This window comes from Mytilus galloprovincialis, chromosome 3 (genome assembly GCF_965363235.1).
Source record: "Mytilus galloprovincialis chromosome 3, xbMytGall1.hap1.1, whole genome shotgun sequence".
Lineage (NCBI taxonomy): Eukaryota > Metazoa > Mollusca > Bivalvia > Mytilida > Mytilidae > Mytilus > Mytilus galloprovincialis.
The window spans coordinates 3,131,444-3,151,571 of record NC_134840.1 but is presented as its reverse complement, the minus strand read 5'-3'; the positions used below and the strand labels follow the sequence as shown (position 1 = coordinate 3,151,571).

General features: G+C 32.8%; 1 long non-coding RNA gene across 1 annotated transcript; it reads right to left on the bottom strand.

The window, feature by feature from the left end:
• Positions 1–1,787: 1,787 nt before the first annotated feature.
• On the bottom strand, positions 1,788–7,506 carry LOC143066293 (uncharacterized). The gene is made up of 2 exons (XR_012975533.1): positions 7,345–7,506; positions 1,788–2,229 (listed from the first exon to the last, which is right to left on the bottom strand). It is a non-coding gene; the product is annotated as an uncharacterized LOC143066293 (long non-coding RNA).
• Positions 7,507–20,128: the final 12,622 nt, after the last annotated feature.

Sequence of the window (20,128 nt, the reverse complement as noted above, 5' to 3'; positions counted from 1 at the left end):
ATAATTAGTGTAAGTATAGTGTAGCACACATTGTACAGATATCATAGCAGTCAATAATTAGTGTGAGTATAGTGTAGCACATATTGTACAGAAACCATAACAATAGTGTAGCACACATTGTACAGAAATCATAGCAGTCAATAAAGAAGAAATACAAGATTGTTTAAAAAATGAACCAGTTTTAAATGGACATTTGACTAATGAAGGTATGAAAAAAATCATAAATGTAATTTAGGACGTCTTATGGTGTTCAGTTACTGCAGCAGTTCTCAGGCCAGACATGTGTTCTTCTACGACCTTATCTTCAGTATAAGTTGTTGGTATGAACATACTATTTTTGTTGTCTTAGTTTTTACCATAATATCGGCAGGAACAAACGAAAATGCGTTTAGTTTTTTAAGTGTTTTTTTTTATATATATATAAATTTGGGTGTCTTTTTAGTAAGGCGACCTTGTAAAAAAAGAAAAAAATCATACAATGATCCTAACGACAGGAAGGAAGTACTCCATCGGCTACGAAAAGAGTAAAATCACCAAAATACTGAACTCCGAAGTATAGGCATTTTTTTTATGTAGAAAATAGTGGATTAAGCCAATAATGTTTCTGAAGGCGGGGAAAATTGACACATCTCTAATACTTCGAGTTGAGTTCTAAATTTGTCCTCATCATCATATTCTAGATTTAAACAAGTGATATGAAGCAGGCGGATAAGAACCTTCAGAAAATGAATCAATTCCTATCATAAAGAGCCTCTGAGGAAGTTGAAGGGAAATGAAAAGGCCTCGTTCAGCTTTAGAATAGAAATATTATATAAAATGAAATAAAAAAAAAAAAAACCAAATCCCAGGAAAAATCAAAACGGAAAGTCTGTAATCGAACGGCAAAATCAAAAGCTCAAACACATCAAACAAATGGATAACAACCGTAAAAACAAGAGACCAGTTGACACAGAAATTAACTACTGTTAACGTTTCTACATGAATGAATAACAAATGTCTACACGAAATACAGGCGATTTTTCTTGTAAACCTTCTAATTAACAAATATCAGAGAAAGAAACACGTATAAATCTTCATAACGTGTGTTACCTCTGAAGAAAGAAATAAGTTAAATCCATTAGAAAGTTTGGGAAGAAAATACTTTACCTTTTGATGCACACAATTCTATTTAGTTTGGGTACAAGGCGAAACTTTATTTTGGTTTTATCCTAAATGGTCCCTGAAATATATTTAGAATTGGCGGTACTTAACTTAAAAAATAATTCCTTCATGTCATGCTCTATGCTCATTTTAACATGGGTAGGCATTATATTTGTCGATATTTTACACTGAGCGTTAGCGAGGTGTAAAATGTTGTCAAATATAATGCCTATCCATGTTAAAATGAGCATAGAGCATGATATGAAGGAATTATTTCGATTCTAATAGGACAAATACTGTATTTTTATAGGTCGAAGCGTACGAAAATACCGTAAAAATGTTTAGCTGTTCCCGTTTCCTCCCCGAGGAATCTGTACATTACATTTCATATTTGATAAGTTTAAAAAATACGAGCAGGGTAAATATATGCTGTTCGATATAACATATATTATAAAAGTTTATGGAAGCTACTTGAATGTATATATTGTATAGGATAACGATGGAAATTACTTTAATATAAACAGTAAATTTGTGCGCATGTGTCAAACATATTTTGTGCTCAATAGAACACGGCTTTGTTTACAAAGCGTAATAAGGACGTCATATTAAAAATCATAATTAAGCCAAACGCAGAAAACATGACTATCTTAAACCAATAAAAAAGTTTTATTATAAACAAGAATATGCTTTGCTTGAATGATATTTTCAAATTTAACTTCAAAGCATTATATTCATTAGAGAAATTGTCCATCTTATAAAAAAAAATATATATATAAACTTGAAATCATACTCTCGTGAAAATTTATCACTTGTCGATATATTGTCAAATATTTAAAATATACAAATTTAACATAGAAATTGATCTGTACATAAATAATTCAATTGCATAAATCCACACATATAAACATGTTTTGCATATTAACTGCTGTGTGAGCCCTTCCTACGTCTTCCATGGGCAGGGGGAGAACCTTTACGGCCTTTACCACTTCCCTTCCTAGAATGTCCAGAGTGAGGTCGGTCGCCAGCACATTTACAGAATTTATTTATTTGCCCCATACCACCTCCTTTTCCACTGCATACGTTTCCCATCTACAACAAAAATGAGCAATATTGTTTAGTTGTCTGCCCTTTAGTTCTATAAAACGATACCATTTGATCGTTTGCGGGAATTACAATCGATTTGACATCAACACCAAATTCTCAAAATTAATAATCTTACTGATAAGAAAATAAATCCCAAACAAAACAAAACAAAAATATTTTGATTTGACATTACTAATGTCAAGGAGACTGCAAATGATACAATGACGCAGCAGACCAAACGACAATGATGTAAACACATATAGCATACTTTAAGACCTTCAACAATAAGCATAAACCATACCGTTATAAAAGGTTCATAACAGGACGAAATGAGAATCAATTCTAAAGAGAAAATGAACGGCCTAAGTTGTGATAATCACCTATAGGGTCTTTTTAAGCACATATATTTGTGACTGGACTAATACTCCTTTTTTAATATCCTCTATTCATCTCAATATCCAACATCTAGAGCAAATGTGCATTGGTAACATTATAATAATTTGCGACCCATTACAAAAAAGAATTCCGATGAATTAAACGATAAAGACTGATCCTTCAATACAAATATGAAATATGCACGTCATTGATAAGTGTTTACTGACTGCTGTGGCGTAACTGTCGTCATGCAAATCGATTCTATTATTTTTTGTGAACAAAGTTTTAATAATATTTATAACTATGGTCCCTTTTCTAAAATTAATTCAAAGACTACATTCATCAATATGTTAACGGAAACCTAATAAATTCTTTATGCCTGACTAGTAACGCTTGATAAAATTATTTAAAAACATTCTCAGTCGTTTTTTTTTTTATAAATCCATTAAAGTAAAAATGTGTATTGATATAAACTCAACAATAAGTATTGAAAGTAAATATTGAATTATAATTATATTTTCTATTGCGTCGTCAGGTAAATTGTAGTATGTTTAACTTTTGTATATATAATATATAAAAAAGACCAGAAAATCTCCGCATCGACATGGCAATTAACATGTGTGTCATTCTTTTAGAAAGTAGAACACTTAAAATTAAAGTAACGGAAGAATAAAATACTCAACAAAAATATAGTTTAGTCTGGCTGTTTTCTATTGACCTGATATAAATCGTGCCGCTCTAAATTCTAATATCGGTTGCTGTACTTCGAAGAAAATCTTAAACAACTACATTAAAAACAGTATAGTACAGGAAAACACGCTTTTGTGCATTACCATGATTACATAGAGCAAATTATACATTACTAAAAATGCAGAAAAACAATGGAAATATATATATTGATTTAAACTATAAATAAGTGAATGTAGATATTCTCAAATACCTGGAATGCATTAAAAATTTTCTTTCTATTTAAGTGTAGGACTCATTTTGAGTATATTTAGCAGTACATATTCCTGACTTGGTACAGGTATTTTCTTATGTAAAAAATGGTGGATTAAACCTGGTTTAAAAAATGCATATTTACAGTTAAAATCCAATAACTACAACAACTCAGGGGTTGATGGAGGTTGCCAGAGCCTGTTTAAACCCACCGAGGGTTGGTAAACTGATAGTGGCTGTGGCAGGTAGTTCCAAATTCTGATGGCACTCTGGAAGAAGGAATGTTGGTTTACTAGAGTTCGACAATGTGGCTGGAGGTATCTGATGTTATGTCCTCGAGTAGAAATACCTGTTGGTATGAGGTATGGTTCTGTTGGTATGTCTACGAGATTGTTGACCTTTTTGTATAGTAAGGTGATTTGTTCTTTTGCTCTTCTAGATTGTAGAGTTTCCCAACCAAGGTTTGTGATCATGGTTCTACACAGTGATCACAATGATCGAACAACACCAACTTTAATCGTAATCATAAGATTTTCAGCCAAAGGATAATAATACAATTTCTAAACTAAGTTTACATATTATAGTATGTCCGTAAACAGATCGATGTGAATTGCCCATTTTAGCAGACGATAGTTTGATCCCTCTATAAATCTTTATTAAACATATTTTGTTTGCTATCATTTATAATAACTAGAGGCTCTAAAGAGCCTGTGTCGCTCACCTTGGTCTATGTGAATATTAAACAAAGGAAGCAGATTGAAAATTGACTAGAAAGGTCAATAACTCCTACAGGGGTCAATTGACCATTTCTTTCATGTTGACTTATTTGTAGATCTTACTTTGCTGAACATTATTGCTGTTTACAGTTTACCTATATTTATAATAATATTCAATATAATAACCAAAAACAGCAAAATTTCCCTAAAATTACCAATTCAGGGGCCGCAACCCAAAAACAGGTTGTCTAATTCATCTGAAAATTTCAGGGCAGATAGATCTTCACCTGATTAACAATTTTACTTCATGTCAGATTTTCTCTAAATTATTTGGTTTTTGAGTTATAAGCCAAAAACTGCATTTTACCCCTATGTTCTATTTTTAGCCGTGGCAGCCATCTTGGTTTGATGGCCAGGTCACCGGACACATTTTTTAAACAAGAAACCCCAAAGATGATTGTGGCATAGTTTGAATCAATTTGGCACAGCAGTTTCAGAGAAGAAGATTTTAGTAAAAGATATATAAAATTTACGAAAAATGGTTAAAAATTGACTTTAAAGGGCAATAACTCCTAAAGAGGTCAACTGACCATTTTGGTCATGCTGACTTATTTGTAAATCTGACCTTGCTGAACATTATTGCTGTTTACAGTTTACCTATATCTATAATAATATTCAATATAATAACCAAAAACAGCAAAATTTCCTTAAAATTACCAATTCAGGGGCCGCAACCCAAAAACAGGTTGTCCAATTCATCTGAAAATTTCAGGGCAGATAGATCTTCACCTGATTAACAATTTTACCCATGTCAGATTTGCTCTAAATGCTTTGGTTTTTGAGTTATAAGCCAAAAACTGCATTTTACCCCTATGTTCTATTTATAGCCATGGCGGTCATCTCGGTTAGTTGGCGGGGTCACCGGACACAATTTTTAAACTAGATACCCCAATGATGATTGTGGCCAAGTTTCAAATAATTTGGCCCAGCAGTTTCAGAGGAGAAGATTTTTCTAAAAGATTACTAAGATTTACGAAAAATGGTTAAAAATTGACTATAAAGGGCAATAACTCCTAAAGTGGTCAACTGATCATTTTGGTCATGTTGACTTATTTGTAGATCTTACTTTGCTGAACATTATTGCCTTTTACAGTTTATCTCTATCTGAAATAATATTCAAGATAATAACCAAAAACAACAAAATTTCCTTAAAATTACCAATTCAGGGGCAGCAACCTAACAACGGAATGTCAGATTCATCTGAAAATTTCAGGGCAGATAGATCTTAACCTGATTAACAATATTACCCCATGTCAGATTTGCCCTAAATGCTTTGGTTTTTGAGTTATAAGCCAAAAACTGCATTTTACCCCTATGTTCTATTTATAGCCATGGCGGCCATCTTGGTTAGTTGGCGGGGTCACCGGACACAATTTTTAAACTAGATACCCCAATGATGATTGTGGCCAAGTTTGGTTAAATTTGGCCTAGTAGTTTCAGAGGAGAAGATTTTTGTAAAAGTTAACGCCGGACGCAGGACGACGACGGACGACGACGACGACGGACGCCGGACGCCAAGTGATGAGAAAAGCTCACTTGGCCCTTTGGGCCAGGTGAGCTAAAAATGAGGAACTGACTAAAGTCATCACAAATTATAATATGTAAATATGAGGAAATTTATAAAAAATGTGATTACAATAGCTAAAGATACTTTATATGCAAATATTTGACTCCTCAAGCAATAACTGACTGTAAAGCAAAATAACGTAATGAACTGGAAGGAGAATTCTACGGAAAGTCGCTTAAATAATGGCAAATTCAAAAACTCAAAAACATCAAACAAATAGAATTCAAATGTCATATTCTTGACTTAATTCCGTATTTTTCACAACTTTTTGGAATTGTGAGTCCCCAATGCTCTTCAACTTTATACTTGTTTGGCTTTCTAACTGTTTTGAGGTGAGCGTCACTGATGAGTCTTAGGTAGACGAAAAGTGCGTCTGGCGTATCAAATTATAAGCCTGGTATATTTGATAACTATTGATACGGGCATTTCCTATGTAGAAAATGGTGATTTAAACCTGGTTTTATGACTAGATTAGCCTCCATCTTATATAACAGTCGCATTAACATATGACTAACTTAAACATGCACATGCAACAGAAGGTGTCAACACTGACTGAAATTGGAATAGCACAGAATAGAAATAATAAATATCTTTTTGATGATTACTTAGAACTTTCCAAAATCATCAATCTTTACTTTTCTATGTAGTTTTTTTTTAATGATTTGTGCATTTTCGTCGTTTTTGCTTGTTTTTAAATAAGCCTAATTATCTCAAACGAATATATTGATTGATTGTTGGTTGCCTAACATCCAGTGAGAAATAGTTCATGCATATTCAGGACGATATTAGAATAGAGACAGTGTCGGAAATGTATGTTAAAGAAGGTCACCAAATGAGTTTTAATCGAATACATTACAAGGTGTTCATTAATGATAGTTGATAACTTGCGAGGAAAAACGGGAGTTGGGTGAATGGAAACTTCTACAAGGTAAAAATTCATTTTAAAGGTAATTAGCGACCATGCGAGTCTTTGAATGTAGAAAAGAGATATCCATTGAAACATATTAAAGAAAACAAAATTGACAGCCATAGACGGTGTTGAGGACACACCCTTTAACAACCATACTGAAACTCAAATGTGAGCTGTATCTTTCTATTCCAGTTATGTTTCTAATGGGTAGATTGAAGAAATAGTATAAAAACCCTTCTTACCATTATCCTTCATTGATTAAAACATAATACAAGTGATGTGTGTTCTACGAATGCATGACTCGCTTCATTTATAGAACTAAAAGTATGCATGCAGCAAACCATTCGTTTTTAACTTTATCATACTGATAGCAGGTACCTTATAAGTACAGGCGCATGTTTTTCAAACATCTATAACACAGGCCAATACAAAGATACTATCATCAAATATTCCCTGAAACTTTAATTTTTAACAATTGTTCAATTCCGAGCCCGAAAATAGGTCTGCATCAAGAAATTTAAAATTAAATTCTGTCTTTACTTAAAAACACTTACCTTCTACTAGTATTATTAAGCTGCTATTCTGTTATAATGTCAAGTGCTTGCTCTAAATAAAATCCATACATTCAAAGTTATCCCACGCATCGTTAAACTTTGTCATAGTGATGCAACAACATCATTTACGTATGATAGAACTGTTTATAACGGGTGTATAATAATGTTTTCTTTTTTTTTAATTTATGGACAGGTATAAATATTAAGTGCAATTTAAATCAATTGTAAATCTAATATTTATGGGTCGAAGCAAAACATTTATGGTAGTATAGAAGATGTTTTAAATTGATCAAGTCCAATTTGATTCATTTTTATAACTTAATACTGGTAAGATTATTTCTTAGCATAACGTGTCCCTTCTTTTTTTTAACCCATTAGCTAGCGCCTTGAGATAGTATGGGAGTCTCGGAAAGAGACCAGGACCGATACGGAAAAAGACGTCTTATTATTTATAAATATGTCAAATCATTTTGCGTTGAACATTATCTTAATAAATCAAACTAAGTATATTCAGTGGTTGTCGGTTGTTTATGTATCCATATTTGTTTTTCGTTCTTTTTTTGCATAAATAAGGCCGTTAGTTTTCTCGTTTGAATTATTTTACATTGTCTTTTCGGGGCCTTTTATAATTGACTATGCGGCATGGGCTTTGCTCATTGTTGAAGGCCGTATGGTGGCCTATAGTTTGTAATGTCTGTGTCATTTTGGTCTTTTGTGGATAGTTGTCTCATTGGCAATCATACCACATCTTCTTTTTATATAGTTTGTTTGGGGTTTAACCCTCTTCATTCGGTATATGCCTGTCCCAAACCAAGAGTCTGTTATTCAGTGGTTGTAGTAGTTTGATGCTGTTTGTCATATTTGTTTTTCGTTTATTTTTTTATACATAAATCTGACTGTTTGATGCCTCGTTAAAATTGTTTAAAGGAATGACATATGATGAAATAACCAAAAAAATGTAATGCACACTGAATAAACGGCGTAGCCGAATATTTTAAAATGTATACCACATTTGTTTTGTTATTTCTAATAGACTGAAAAAATATTACAGTCATTCCTTATGATTTAATAAAATTCTAACTGCCATTTCAAGCCGAAGTAAATCATGAAAAAACGTTGGTCACATAAAAAATTATGTCTATTTGCTGATAGACAAAAAACTGTCATTTAATCAGAAGACGCGTTACACTCAAAACTAAATTATAATACATTGTCATGTCGGAGTCTTATATAGCTTGCTGAGTAGTATAGTTTTTGCTCATTGTTAATGGCCGAACGGAGACATACAGTTTATTACTTCTATGTCATTTCGTTTTTGGATGATAGTTCAGAGCTTGGTTTATTGTTTAGTTGCGGACTGTATGGTTCCTTTTGATATTATTGTTTTGTGAATTTTGTCGTACACCAATGTAAAAAAAAAAGGTTTTATCATGAAATCACCTTTAAATTATACCTTGGGAAGCGTTCAACCTATATTTTTAATATTCCTACTAAGTCAATATGCACAACATGAATTATGTTATACTGAGAACAAGTATGTGTGTGTGTGTGTGTGTGTGTGTACATTTTCCTTGTCCTTCTGAGTGTTGTACATATGCAAACAATTTTCAGCTGTGCTTTATCGCTTGGCTTGCAAAGTAAATTAAATCAATTTGTAATAAATATTTATTAAACATCCTCCATCAATGAAAATATATTGTACTTATTTTGAAACACTCTCAAAGCACAACAAAATTCAATACTTTAAAAAAATTGAAAACTGTTTTCATTTTCTTTACATTCTATATTAATCCACTATAAAAAAAAGTACATTGACAAACACAGAATTGTCTTATCATATATTTGAGAGTTCACATCTATATAATACTGTTTAAAGAGTTCCCACCATAATATTCATTAACTACTGTGTGATCCCTTCCTTCGTCTTCCTTTAGGTGACCCTTTAGGTGATCTTCGTCCCTTACCACTTCCCTTCCTAGAATGTCCACTTCCCTTCCTAGAATGTCCAGATTTCGGTCGTGGTCCACCACATTTACAGAATTTATTTATTGGTCCCATTCCATTTCCTTTTCCACTACAACAGACATTCCCCATCTGAAAAGTATAAGATCACATAAATATAGCCCAGCAGTAAACAGTATTTTACAGTAAAAAACATATTTCAGGATTCCGTATTATGCATATGGCATCTACGAACGAAGATGTGGTGTGATTAATAATGAGATAACTCTCCATCAGAGAAGAGATGCCATAGAAGTTATCAATTATATGGCCTTCAACATTGATCACAACCAATACAACAACAAACGGCAATCCTGACATAGGACAGGCACATACAGAATGTGGTAGTGTTATAACTGGTTGGCTGACCCCAAACCCTCCCCCTTACATAGGAAAGTGGTGCATCAGTACAACATCAGAAACAGACTAGAAAAATCAAAATTAAAAAGGCTCAACTCATCAGATACAAAGTAGAAACAACTAACAAAAACTCAGACTGGACGTGGTGAGGTTTCTATTCATCCGCACAGCAAAAAAGACACAAAGTACAGATCTGAGAGTATTCACAGTTACATTTGTACTGATAGTTCGTTTAAAGACAATACCAACTATTTAAAAAAAACATGCATCCAATGGATTTAGTGTAAAGACATAATTAACAGTCAAAGGAAAACATGACCTTGTACAATGCCAAGATATCGACAGATTGTATAGCCATCGTGAATGTGCATATGCATATAACAGTACTATTTTAATAACTCTGACACAAATATCACTCTTTTTATTATTATTTTTTAATTAATCAAAGTTTTATTGCACTTTTGCTGTTAACAATTTACTCAATCTACAGCTTCAATTAAGTATCCCTTAAATTAGTCATTGAATATTTAGGGAAAAATATTCAATAAGTATATCTATAAAGTTAGTTGTATTTATTACATACATAATTATAGCAGTTCTACAGAGGACAATTTCATACCGGAATACGGTACGTTTATTAACCTAAACTGTATTTGATTCATTTATTGAAGCTTCACTGAAGGGAAAACGGTAGTACATGTATTTAATTTTCCCAGCATTAGGTTGGCCTTTTGTGTACAGAGACAGGTGAAGGAAGTCAACTTAGAAGCGCTGTGATTGGATGTAAGGGTACAATATATTTTTTTATTTATCTATGAATAACTGCAGTGTTTATATTTACAATATAAATTTTAAAACCTATTGAAATATTTTCTAGAGAATTATTCGAAAAGGCTTTCAAAATTTTATAAATTTGCTGCAAAATGACGGTGGGCATGGATAACATAAACAAGCTCCGTTGGAAATTGGTCATGATACTATTTGGCTTAAATTTTTAAAATAGAGTAATCAAGTACTAACACCACACATAACTGTTTTATCCAGGTTTTTATTATAAAAAGTGGTAAACTTAGAAAATGTTAGTATTGTCGCCTATGGCAGAATAAATAGTGCCGTTTTCCCTGAACCGTGAAATTGATGATGATCTTTGATACTGACAGCATGACTTTTCAGCCGACAGTAGAATTTCGAATTTTTTTTGTTAGTTTACTCCGTGTAATTGTGAAAAGGAGTCTTACAAATATCACTATCTTATTTTTAAATCGATAAAACGAGTAATTGGTGTATATTTTATGATCATAAATAATTATATAACCCGTTTCATTGTTTGTTACGTTTTTAAAAATAAATTTAACATGCATATGTTACATTAAGTGTGTATGATAATGTATGACTATGTAAAATTTGTCCTCATTTCTTATTTTTTCTTCATTTACTCTATTCTTAATCTGTTTTTTACGACAAACAGTTAATGTCCAACAATTCAATTAAAACTTGAAAGTTTAAAATTTCATAAAAATTTAACATAAATTTGTACATTTAACATACCAACAGCCGGCACAATTACCTGAGTTCAATAGCAAGTGCTTCCAGGATTTCAGTTCATAAAAAGATGCTAAATTACAAATTTACTAAAGATGCAACTCTATTAGAAAATTGAGCGTAAACTTTTACTTTAAAATAATGTCAACTCGACTGTTATATTAGTTCTTGATAGCTTGTTATGCTCTTAAGTGTTTTATATGTCCAACCTTCTAAATTCTAAGTCTCGAACGTTTGAATGACATTTTAAGACACAAAGCGGTTAACAGAATGCCAATTATTATCAAAGTCTATTTATTTTTTAGCAAAATAATCCCATCAATAAAAATAATTCAAAGTAATGTGCTGATAAATGTAAATAGGATATTGCAAAGTATTATAGATATATTTATAATTAATGAAAAATAAAAGAATTATTGACTTTATTACAAACCTTTAAGTTGTAAGCAGTATGGATGATCTGTGTGGTGATGAAAGTGTCAAGCAAACTTTGCTAACATTTATCTAAATCCAAAATGCTCAAGGACGTCACTAAGTTCTACTATAGTGATATCACAACAGTGCACAACAACCACGATTGTGAAGGGTGTATAATAATGCTTTCAATATTACGGGTGCAAATGAATATAAAGTACATTTGAAATTGATTTCAATCAGACATTCGATTGACATAGAAAGAAAGCATATGCATATTCAAAATTAAATGGGTGAATGTTTACTTTGTGTAATATGTCCATACAATAATTGTAAAGTATTTAAACCGTAAATGAAATTAAGAATTGTTCATCTATAAACACACTAAAGGCAAAGTTATTGGCGGGTTTTCTAATATCTCTGAAACCCCTTTAATATGATACACCTAATTATTAATTAGATTTTTGATAGACAAAAGCACCCATTTGTAGAATTTCAAATGGGCCTCATTCTTATGAATTTCAAAGTTTCCTTTTATAAAAAAAAAACCCAAAGCAGATTGCATTGGTGGCAGGAACAGGTTCATGATTTTTACATAGGTGGCGGGCCTTTCTAAAATTAATAAATGGGATGTGGTTTTAGCACGGCAATGAAAACAAACAAAAATGTTAAGAAATATAATGTTCAACCCTAGACCTGCCAATGGGTGAAAAAAATGTATTCCATTAATTATGTACACAAATAACCTTTTCAATTGTATCATAACGGCCAGTAAATAGTTAACACGGTTGTCTAACCTAAACTTGACCTAAAAAACAAAAGTACGGAACCAAAAAAGAAACATTTATGACAAATGCATGAATACAACGATATGTGGGGGTATACGTGATACAGAAGCCAAACGACACCTGGGACAGTGGTATCAGTATACAACATAATAACGATGTGTGGGGTATACGTGATACAGAAGCCAAACGACACCTGGGACAGTGGTATCAGTATACAACATAATAACGATGTGTGGGGTATACGTGATACAGAAGCCAAACGACACCTGGGACAGTGGTATCAGTATACAACATAATAACGATGTGTGGGGTATACGTGATACAGAAGCCAAACGACACCTGGGACAGTGGTATCAGTATACAACATAATAACGATGTGTGGGGTATACGTGATACAGAAGCCAAACGACACCTGGGACAGTGGTATCAGTATACAACATAATAACGATGTGTGGGGTATACGTGATACAGAAGCCAAACGACACCTGGGACAGTGGTATCAGTATACAACATAATAACGATGTGTGGGGTATACGTGATACAGAAGCCAAACGACACCTGGAACAGTGGTATCAGTATACAACATAATAACGATGTGTGGGGTATACGTGATACAGAAGCCAAACGACACCTGGAACAGTGGTATCAGTATACAACATAATAACGATGTGTGGGGTATACGTGATACAGAAGCCAAACGAAACCTGGAACAGTGGTATCAGTATACAACATAATAACGATGTGTGGGGTATACGTGATACAGAAGCCAAACGACACCTGGAACAGTGGTATCAGTATACAACATAATAACGATATGAGGGGGTATACGTGATACAGAAGCCAAACGACACCTGGGACAGTGGTATCAGTATACAACATAATAACGATGTGTGGGGTATACGTGATACAGAAGCCAAACGACACCTGGAACAGTGGTATCAGTATACAACATAATAACGATGTGTGGGGTATACGTGATACAGAAGCCAAACGACACCTGGGACAGTGGTATCAGTATACAACATAATAACGATGTGTGGGGTATACGTGATACAGAAGCCAAACGACACCTGGGACAGTGGTATCAGTATACAACATAATAACGATGTGTGGGGTATACGTGATACAGAAGCCAAACGACACCTGGAACAGTGGTATCAGTATACAACATAATAACGATGTGTGGGGTATACGTGATACAGAAGCCAAACGACACCTGGGACAGTGGTATCAGTATACAACATAATAACGATGTGTGGGGGTATACGTGATACAGAAGCCAAACGACACCTGGGACAGTGGTATCAGTATACAACATAATAACGATGTGTGGGGGTATACGTGATACAGAAGCCAAACGACACCTGGAACAGTGGTATCAGTATACAACATAATAACGATGTGTGGGGTATACGTGATACAGAAGCCAAACGACACCTGGGACAGTGGTATCAGTATACAACATAATAACGATGTGTGGGGTATACGTGATACAGAAGCCAAACGACACCTGGAACAGTGGTATCAGTATACAACATAATAACGATGTGTGGGGTATACGTGATACAGAAGCCAAACGACACCTGGGACAGTGGTATCAGTATACAACATAATAACGATGTGTGGGGGTATACGTGATACAGAAGCCAAACGACACCTGGGACAGTGGTATCAGTATACAACATAATAACGATGTGTGGGGGTATACGTGATACAGAAGCCAAACGACACCTGGAACAGTGGTATCAGTATACAACATAATAACGATGTGTGGGGGTATACGTGATACAGAAGCCAAACGACACCTGGAACAGTGGTATCAGTATACAACATAATAACACACTATAAAAATCAGTTAAAAAGGCTTAACTCACTAGGTCGATTAAAAGTAGAAAACATCTAAAAAAACACAGACCGGGCGTGGCAGCGTATCTATACATACCACAACAAAAAACACGGACCGGACGTGGCAGCGTATCTATACATCTCACAACAAAAATACAGACCGGACATGGCAGCGTTTCTATACATCTCACAAAAAAAAAAAAAAAACGCAGACCGGACGTGGGAGCGTATCTATATATCTCACAACAGAAAACACAGACCGGACGTGGCAGCGTATCTATACATCCCACAACAAATAACATTGACCAGACGTGAAAGTGTATCTATAAATTTCACAACAAAAAAACACAATCCGGACGTGGCAGCGTATCTATACATCTCATACAAATAAATAACACAGACTGGGCGTGGCAGCGTATCTATACATTTCATAACATAAAACACAGACCGGGCGTGGCAGCGTACAGATCTTTACATCTCACAACAAAAACCACAGACCGGGCGTGGCAGCGTATCTACATTTCACAACAATAACCACAAACCTGGCGTGGTAGCGTATCTACATCTCACAACAAACAACAACACTAAGTAAAGATTGTATACTTTTGTTTTATTTGTTGGAAGATCGATTTTTGTTTTATTTTTGACTGTTACCAATAATGTTTTATCAACTTCTTTATTTCAATTTAGGCTTTCATTTATATCATAGAATCCTTTCCCTCTTTACTCATTTGAAAAACTGTTGGTCCATTAATTTCTTTTCATCATCTTATGGCACATATTTTTTAATCAATAGACACCATCCGATCAACTTTAAAAATAAGGTGATGTAATATGATGTGTATAATTACTGCACTAAATATCAAAAGATAAGGTCTTTAACAACTATAGGTCACCATACGGCCTTTAGCAATTAGCTAACCCCATACCGTATATGGCGAAATCATAATTTGAGTTTTATTTCATAGTCTTAGTCGTATTTACTTTCTGACAACTTATTGATATATTTAAACCCAAATGGTAGAGATTAATATTCCGATAGCAAACCTTGTGCTGTGAAGAAATTGTCAATCTAGAACAAAAAGTAACTTTCTGAAAGCAGACCTACTACATTGTACATAAACCAACTACATATAAAATGTCTTAGTGATAACACAACAAAATCATATTAGCATTTAAAACAGGTGTATACTCTTGTTTAATTTAAGGGCGTCATCTTTTTGGACGATTGAAATTGTTTTTTTTAGTAGAGTGAAAAGAAAGTTTGTTGACTTTTGAAGGTTGTATTTTGATGTTGAAGTGTTTACTTTATTATATAGATATATATTTACATATGACAGTTGTAGAATATTAAACACAGTAACCAGCATTAAACATATACTTAACATCTTTTGTGGCAGTACTAAAGATACTAATGGATATTTTCTGGTTTGGACTATTGAGTGCATTAACATATAATAGTACTGTTTGATCTTATGTTGTGCTATTACAACAACGCCCCAGGTTATGGAAGGGTTGAGCGCTCACAAAAATGTTAAAACTATAAAATATTTTTTTGTGCCTGGTTCTCAGCAAGGAGTCTCCAGGACTGTCCTCTAGTGGGTCCTTGCCATATTGACAACCATATCATATCTTCTTATTTTCATAATCTATAAAGCTACTGATGTAATCCATTATACATCTCTCGAAGGAACATTTCATGTCAACAGATTTTTCACTGCTTCATTACAATTCCAATCGATCTGTTGTGATAATGATTTTATATCTTACAAGGACAGTGTATATAAAGTGCGAATCGAGCTAGTTCATTTTTACTATTATATACTATGTCTATTGTAGAATAAAGGATCATGGGAAAACTGTATTTGTTTACGTTTCGAAAATACCAAAATAAATTATTGATTTTAAGTTTCAACATATTTTCATTGTGATATGTCTTTTTAATGTACAAACATAGCATTAAAGTTCAAATAAGTATTATAAAAGCAACATATTATAGCATATCGATTATTGAAATTTTAAAGCGATCCATTTTAACTATAGATGCGATGAATTATCACTATTATTGCAATCATTTCTGATGTAGAATTTTCGAAGATGCGAGGATTTTTTTATAGTAGAATTATGTGGTAAATGGACTTGCAACAAATGAAAAAAAACTAAGTTGATGACTTAAGTATTATTGATATTTTCAAATTGAAATACGAACTCCTCATTCATTCTTCATCAAATATATAGCTATTCAAGCTTGTAACAAAAACGCTTCTCAAAATGTCATATTCAGACGAGTAAATTTGAGAACGTTATCTTCCACGAAATACATATACATGCGAACAGAGAACTTATGCATCTTTGTCATACTTTAAACGAAATGTCAACTACAAAAATTGTACTAAAATCAAGGGGAATGTAATTAATGTATACTTGATGCAACTGGCTTAATAATTTCAAATTGAAACATCCCACATTATTTTCTGAGACATCAAGAGAAAGAGAAAGAATCATTTTATTTCGACGAGATCAAGAAGGTTTTTTATTTTTTCAATATGAAGATATTACAAACGCCATAGCATTATTATACAGTGGTATTGGATTATTCAAAGTCAAACTTCGTCAGTATTCCTCACAAACAATCCTTATAACATGTATAATACAAAAGGACAAACGTCATTGAAGACCCATTGGTGGCCTTCGGCTGTTATCTGCTCTTTGGTTGGGTTGTTGTCTCTTTTATATATTCCCCATTTCCATTCTCTATTTTTTTTTAAAATTCATCGTATTTATGAAAACGAACTTTTGTAGTGTACTATAGGTAAGGCTCTCAAACATGAACTAAAACTACCGGTTAATCGGTCGAACGACTATCCGAGTAACCGGTTAGGTAAAATTGTACGATTTGACAACACTCATATTAGAGGTTTCTCAACATCTTACGAACGGACGAAACTACGAACGTATCGTTATGGAGCAGTAATTTTGTTATAATAAAATCCATAATAAATGTCTACCGATACTGCAGTGTGTTTAAAAGACAACAGTTAACAACTTAATATCCTTTTTTGCAACCTTGCATTTTATTGTTGTCATTAAACATCCGTGTTCCAATTTATTTTCTGTTGTTGACTGTTTCGTTTTCTTACGTTGAGTTCCGTTTGTTGACATGTCGTATATATGCGTTCGATTTATCTCCCTTATCCATTCAAAAAGATTTTTTTTTATAATGTCCTTGATTAAAAAATTCAACACATCTAGTTTGCAATTGGTTGATTGATTGTTTGGTGTTAAACGTTCAGTGGCAAATATTCCATTCATTTCATTGCGATATTAGCGTTTGGTAAAGGATTGATAAGTGATCGAGATAACACAACTTTAATATATTTCATATATACACACGTCCCTTCTATGGGTCCAATCGGTTTGAGTTACTATGAGTTTCATTATTTCGTATCGGAGAGTATCTTGAATAGATATGTCGTAACATAGCTTTTTTATTTCTAATATTTATTGGGAATCAGTTAAAGAAATTCAAAGGTGCACTCGATCTATCGTTAGAAATAGAGTTTTGTGTGTTCTTGTTGAAAGTATGAGTGCTACAGCCCTAACACAACTGGTAGTCACATAGTCATCAAAATATATATTTTTATATATTACACCCCTAACTAAAAAGAAAAATGAGAAATATGAAAAATAGAGGAAATATGCACAGTATGACATAGAAGCTTAACGGAAACAATAAACAAGAAAAATAAATATGTATATACTCATAAATATACTATAGAGGAAACATACACACATAGAATAAGAAAGGCCATGATAACAAAAAAAAAAACAATATATAAGTTTAAATATGTATTTTCCTTTATTTTTCTTGTTAAGTCTACCAATTTATAACAATATATCAATAAGAAGAGATCATTTGGATTTTAGTGGTTGGGGCAAAGAAGTTATCCCGGAACTTATTGGGATGTTTTCTTTTCAAATTTAAATCGAAATGCGTTCACTCCTAGATTTATTTTACCTCGTGTCCACGAAAGAATTTTTACCGTTAATCAGCTTCTAACTAAGATAAAAAAATCCTATCCCTTTCGATCTATATAATATACATGAATCTATATCATGTATGTGGATCGAAAGGGATAGGATTTTTTTTTAATCTTAGCTAGAAGCTGATTAACGGTAAAAATTCTTTCGTGGACACGAGGTAAAATAAATCTAGGAGTGTCATCATGTTAATTAAAGTTTCTTGTACGATTACTGTCCTTTGATTAAATATTCTTCACTTAAATTTATAGATCAATAAGACTTTCAACTGTGTTGATTGGACAGTAAATTGTATATTATATATTATATAATATCTAATAAATATAATATGTATTTGATTCAAAATGGTTTTAAAAAATAGAGCATGCATATTTAACATGTAAAAGACATTTCAAAGGGAAGAAGAGCACAGCCGATAAACCAAAATTATAAGACAAATTACTGCTCCCTCTTTTCTCGTTACGGCAAGTTACGTCAAGTTAGGGCGATTTTCGTTCGTTCGTAAGATGTTGAGAAACCTCTATCAAGCCCATTATAAATATATTAGAAAAGTAGTGTGTTTTTTTTTATATCCCGTCCCGTTTCGATTTGAGCTATAGATAGATATAAGAAGATGTCATATGTGACAATGAGACAACTCTCCATCCGAGTCACAATTTATAAAAGTAGACCATTATAGGTCAAAGTACGACATGGAGTCTTGGCTCACACCGAACAGCAAGTTATGAAGGGCCCAGTGTAAAACCCTTCAAACGGGAAAATAAACGGTTTAATCTATATCAAGATGTACGTAATAAGTGATGAAGTGTCAATGAAATGGATAAATAAAACCAAGGACCAAGATCCCAACGATTTTTAAGAAATTAAATAGAATAAATTTGAAATAAATGTTATTTCTATTGAATTTATTAGTGTTAAATCAAACTTTCCCCCGCAAGTTAAACTTGATCAAATCCTTCTCTTACTTTATCTATTGTTTGAGCATTGCGGCTAAATTAAGGCTTTGATAGATAAAAAAATATTAAAATTCATATAGTGAAAATGCACCGCATATACAATCCTAATGAATCGCTCTACAGTGAAAATGAAAGTATAGTATCATTATTCGACAGTAAACATGACTCGCATAAAGAAAGCATCATAGTGGCACGATCTGTTCGTGAAATGTCCTAAATATTCACCTAAAATAAAAAAAAAAAAAAAAAAAAAAAAAAAAAAAATCGTCTGTTTATTTATCATTCTACATCAGAAATTTATGGCATATACAGTGAAAATGATATTTTAGGATCCGCACTTTACATACACTGCAAGGACATGACGATTTATTCTTTAATATATATAATATCTAATCTGTTATCCATGTATGGTGGCTAAACATGGAATGCTTTAATACCTTTCATATTCATCGTCCGTAAGTAGAGGTCGGTCATTTAAAGACGTATCAACCGTATCATAATATATTTTTTTTTGTGTTTATTCCTGTATTTTTTTAACTAGATTATTAAAGGATTGTGTACGATATTCGTTTATATATTTGAATGGGGACTTTCCTTTTGAAATTTTCCTTGGAGTTCAGTATTTTAAATGATTTTACTTTTACCTGCCTAATATTGGCCCATATTAAAGTGCATGCAAAAGTAGATGATAGAACCCCTTATTTTTTTAACAGAACACCACTATCACAAATATTAAAATGTGTATGTTTGATTGTTTCGAAGAGATTCCAATTAGTTTTTTTTTTAAAGAAGCATGGTCTTACTAATAAGCTCGGGATCACATAATAATTTTATATA